The following is a 6,000-nucleotide window of genomic DNA, read 5'->3' on the forward strand; positions in this document are numbered from 1 at the left end:
AACTTAATAACTTAAGGCATTGCTGATATATTGCAGATACCCCCTTTTAAAACCTGGATGCACATATTGTGCTGTTGATTTAGTTCAATATCCCCCCCTAAACATACCAAAAGCTCTTGCTGACGCATTACAAATACGTCTTTTCATTCAACTGGATACAGACAGTGTCTTTAGGTTTAGATCAAAATCCTCCTTGACATTCCTTAAAAGTTTAAACTTAAAACCCTTAGCCGTTTCTTAGATAATGCAGATGCAACATTTTGACAACCTGTATGAGTTTAGTATTTTCTGAGTTTGCTTAGCGTCTCCCCGAAACATGCCAACCCCTCGACATTCCCCTCAAAGTTTCAAATGAATACGCTAGCCGATCCTGAGGTATTGTAAATGCGCCTTTTCAACAGCATGGATGCAGACAGTGTCTATTAATCTAGTTGAACATTCCACTCAGCATTCCTAAAAGTTTTAACTTAGTAGCTATAGATGTTTCCGAAACATTGCAGATATGGCCTTGACCCCTTGGATATATATATATATATATATATATATATATATATATATATATATATATATATATATATATATATATATATATATATATATATATATATATATATATATATATATATATATATATATATATATATATATATATATATATATATATATATATATATATATATATATAACGCCATCTATAGTATATTCAAGGCTGTTGTGTCTGAGTTTGCATCTTGGCTGGTAACTTGGAAAAAGTTTCTGAATTTTTTTGAGGTCTTTTCTTGTTGTTGTTTACACTCTAAAATTAGTTTTTTTGTCAATTAGTATTTGTATGACCTTCTCCAATTGATAGAATAAGCCCTCTTCACTGGGTATTTTCACCAGCGCCATCTTTTTTCTCGGGTTGATTGGCACGCCATCTACAGTTTCAATTTTATATTGTGCCATTTTTGATTCTTTATCGGTATGAAGTGTACTGGGAACTAGCAGAAGAGGGGAAGGAACCTCCCGCAAGCGACGTATTGTACCCGCCGGTATTAAGTTACCCGTAAGTTGCGGGGAACAGTTGAGGGGGTCCTTACACTTCCCTTGTTCTTAGGTTCCTTCGTTGCCGAGCTGTATTTCATTTCGTACGAAGATGCCGCCCGATCGACTAGTCCTGAATGCGGTTTTAAATTTTGCTGTACGGGCAAGGAGTACAGGAAATACGTCTGCTGACATTATCCAAACTGGTTGCGGATTTTTTTCCTGAAGAGAAAATTAATGAAGCAAAGAAGTTTATTTGGTCCGAGGGACAGATGTCTACCCGCCAAACGGATAGGCAGAAGAAAGTGGATACGTTTGCGGACATTCTGAAAGTGTTGGATTACTGTGATAAGAATAATGTCCAGCTACCGAAGTTCGTCATATATGAGCCGGATGAAGTACCCTCTATTCCTGGCGAAGTTACAGCGACTCTTTCGCGTAAAGTAAATGACTTGTGCCTAGAGTTCCGGAACTTCGTCTCAGCCCAAAGCTACGCTGTTCCGAGTATGTCTGCAACTACTGAAGTTTCTATCAACAGTGTCTCTATCAATAATGGTCATGCTCATGTCAGTACTAAGCCATCCTATGCCGTTGTACTGAAAGACCTACCAGAGACTCTAGACAACCCAATTGCTCGTAAGGGTTTCGTGGATAGTTTATGTCCAAATTCTGACGACATTAGCGAACTTCGCAAGACTAAACAGGACTGGAAGCTCTACGTCAAGTCGAAGGCGACTGCAGAGAAGATTATGGAAAATATGAGGTCTAGGACACCCACGGTTACAGCGTCACTGAAGGAGCGCTTGTTCATCGGAGTTCTAAAACGAGTCCCAAATAGTATGTCCCACACGGATGTCGAAACTATTGTCCCAAATGCCGTAAAAGCAGTGGAAATAGGAAAATACGAACATTCGAAAGTATTCAAGGTGTACTTTGAATCCAGAAAGAATCTAGACCGTTTTCTCGCGGACTCCGTCCGCGTTGGCTACGAGAAGCTGCCTGCCGAGGAATTTAATTTCCTACCGAAACGTTGCTACTCCTGTCATGGACTCGGTCATGTGGCGGCAGATTGCGCCGCATCTCCCATCTGTGGCCGCTGTGGTGGCACTGACCACGTATCTAGTAAGGACAATAAGTGCAACAACGATATGTTCTGTATCACATGTAAAAAAAGAGGTCATACATGTTACAGTGTTCGGTGCCCTTCAAATAGACCTACCCCAGCGAAGAAATGAATCGAGGACCCTTAGCCTCTTATGCGATTGCCTCGTGGAATATAAATGGAAATCTGTTAAGTCGGTCTGTGTTTTTGAAGGACTTTTTATCGAAGTGTGACATAGTGTGTATTCAAGAACATTTTGCAAACACTTTGAGCCTGAGCCTTTTGGAACTATCAACTAATCACAAAGTGTTCTCGGTTGCTGCGCGCCGCTCTCAGTCTCATGGCCGGCCATGTGGTGGTCTAGCGACTTACGTGAAGTCGTGTTTTACTTCTTCTGTCTTTGATTCAGCAAGTGACTTTTTAGCGGTTAGAATCCAGAATGTGGTTGTGCTGAATGTATACTTACCCACGAACTATCGCGATGACCGTTCTGAGAGACTTTTTGCCATTAGTGTCGCTCGTTTATCTAAGTGCTTGGGAAAAATAAAAGAGCAGGGCTTATGCTGCATCGTGACTGGTGACTTCAATTGTGACCTAACTGACTCACTTAATTCTTCTGGTGATTCTGTTCGTCCAAGTATTATCTTCGGTCTGTTTGATGATGATTACTTGGTTGCGCCGAAGAATAAGAGTTTTACTTACGTCCATAATTCGGGTAGCACATCTAATTTAGACCATGTTTGTCACACGCGATCTGTAACTATTGTGGAAGTTGGTGTTAGTGATTCTAGTTTTACGTCAGATCATTTTCCTCTGTTTTTTAGTGCTCGGTTTGATGATGTTGGTCCTTCTTTTATCCCGTTTGCTAAAAAGCGATCTGTGTTTTATATTAGTGATTGGGATAGGACGTCATCTGATCTCTTCCAGAATGCGTGTAATGATATTCTGGCGAAAATTCGCGTACCGTTTGATTTATTAATGCGGAGTTCAAAACAGAATATGCGGGATTCTCGAATTCGGCTGAATCTATATTGTAGTGAACTTACTCATGCCTTATCCCTTGCAGAAAAATCGGTGGTACCCATTAGGCGAGTAAAATCTGGAACCGAAGAGCCCGGTTGGTCAACTAATAGTAACTTGCGCAAGGCTTGCTTTTCTGCTAAATTTTGGCTCTCGGTCTGGATTGAAGCAGATAAGCCGCGGGATGGGTGGCTGAGAAAACTGTACATCTATACGAAACGTCAGTTTGCAAAGCAGCTCTCTTTGCATCGGAATTCGATTATTTCGTCTTGTTCGGAAGAAGTTCGGTCGCGGCCTAATAAGCTGTGGTCTAGTCTTGTGAAAGAAGCGCCAAGTCAAACCCCGTCTCTTATACCACTTTCTTCATGGATTGAGCATTATAAAAAAGAATTTTCTGCTCCGGATCCCCATCTTCAAAATAGTTATAAAGCGAGACTCTAAGATTTCTTTGAGCATGCATCTAGTCCGGGACCGATTATTACAAAGAGTCTGATTATTTCTGCAATTGGGAAACTGAAGAAAAAAAAATCTAGAGGATATGATGGGATTTCTGCACAACATTTATCGTTGTGTGGGGGTATGTTTATTGAGCATTTGGTCCTCCTTTACCAAATGATATTTAATTTGGGAATTGTGCCCGAGTCTTTTTCAATTGGATGTCTGACTCCTATCCCAAAGAAAAATAAACCTCCTTCCGATTGTTCGTCTTTTCGCCCAATAACGGTTTCAACTGTTTTTTGTAAAATATTTGAAAATCTGATTATTGAGGAGCTTCGTACTAAATGTACAGTTCAGGCCCATCAGTTCGGTTTTCAGTCTTGCCTCGGGTGCGGCCATGCTCTTTCTGCTTTAGTATCCGCTTTAGTTGACGCAGAAGACCGCGGTGAAAGCATCGCTTTAGCCACTCATGATGTAAGGCGCGCGTTTGATTCGCTTCTCCACGAGGAGATTATACTGGATATGGGTTTGGCCGGTGTTGATCCCTGCTCTCTAGCCCCACTGGCTGACATGTATGAAAATCTAAAAGCGGAACTTAAACTTCCTTTACCAGCGAGTGAGTGCACTAGCCTGTTGAATGATGTTGCTGTTTCTCCGCGTGGTAATCCCCTTCTTCCGGTAAAGAAGGGGGTAAGACAAGGTGCCATTTCGTCACCGACAGCATTTAATAACAGTATCGTAAAGCCGCAATCGAAGTCACTTATGACTTACATTCTGCGCGGTGTTGATTTATCTTTGATTGGTTATGCGGACGATGTACTGAACCTGAGCCGCTTTCTGCAAGGACTAGAAGATAATTTTACTCGACTACAACAAGAGTATTCTCAGATTGGACTTCAGTTTAATGCCGACAAGTCTGAGGTACTGCTGTTTAATTCGAAATCTGATGCTGGTCGAAGCATCACACTTGGTGTTTCTACTGTTGGGCTCGCCGGTGGCATTGTATATCTGGGCCTTCCTATTGGACGGTCAATACTAGAGACGCGGCGGTTACTGCTTTCTCATTTTCAGAAGCGGGTTTCATTTACGTATAGCCGTATTGTGGCAAATAAGCGGAAGTTTGACCGTCGTCTACTGGCCCGGGTGTACAGTGCTATGGTTTTGCCCCATTATTTGTACCTCAGCCCATTCTGGCGTATATTTACGGCTACAGATAGACTGAAATTGCGTTCAGTGTACTACAAGTATGCAAAGTTTTTGTTGCGTTTACCACCATGGACAAGCAATCGATATGTTTCGCATCGGTACGGCATCATGAATCCTGAAGAAGCTATCCTAGCGCAGATTACTCGATATAATTTGACACTTAAGTCCCATCCCTGGGCTATGATTCTCCCGCAGTAGTTGGCATAAGCTGTTGGTTGTTGTTTTTGGTTTTTTTTTTTTTTTTTTTTTTTTTTTTTTGTTTCAGAAGAATTAGTGTTTTTGCGTTTTTTCTTGTCTTTTGTTGTGCTCCATCTGTTTTTAATTGATGGGTAATAAATGCATTCATTCTTTCATTCATTCATATATATATATATATATATATATATATATATATGTATGTATATATATATATATATATATATATATATATATATATATATATATATATATAGGACAAAACATTACATGATTTTTGCATTGTAGAAACTCAAAGTGCATTAGCAGTCTTTATATTAAAAATTAAACTATTTTAGGAGGTATTATATAATTATAATTTGTTTAATTTAGCATATGTTATAGATTAGCATTTTGTAGACAAGTTGGAAGTGAATGTGCAGTGATGAATGAGTAGTGTAGTGTTTTCCGGTTTAAACTTCACATCACAGCTTGAAAATATCTTTATTATTAGTAGAATTAACAAAATATCTGGGGTTTATCTTTATTAATTTCTTTTATATAGAATAATGCTCAATTGTTTTTCTGCGGTAAAAATGTTAGGTTACTATTTTGGATCTCCTGACCAACCTCAGAGGATATCCATCCCAGTTTTCGAATTTGTGTATCTAACTGCACTTTTAAGATTCCTTTAGGGCACTTATAAAGGCAAAACCAAAATTAACTTTGAAAAAAATTAGTCCAATAGGGACGCGTTTAACTTCACCAACAATCTCCCCGTTCTCATGGATCCTTCAAATGATACATACTTCTAACCATCAATATTTTGCATTAATCAGGACTGCTATTAAAAGAAGAAGCTAATTATTGTTTTTATAAAATGAATTTGCCTAGACCAGAGACAAAACATGTGCAACACGGTATCATATACTTTTTGCATACTACTACTACTAACAACTCATTGCAGCACCAAGCCGCTTGAGGCCAACACAGCTATGCATGCTCCTCCTCCATCCTATTCTATTCAAAGTCATCCT

Source organism: Artemia sp. Qi Xiang Cuo, chromosome 8, assembly GCF_049724085.1.
Source record: "Artemia sp. Qi Xiang Cuo chromosome 8, ASM4972408v1, whole genome shotgun sequence".
Lineage (NCBI taxonomy): Eukaryota > Metazoa > Arthropoda > Branchiopoda > Anostraca > Artemiidae > Artemia > Artemia sp. Qi Xiang Cuo.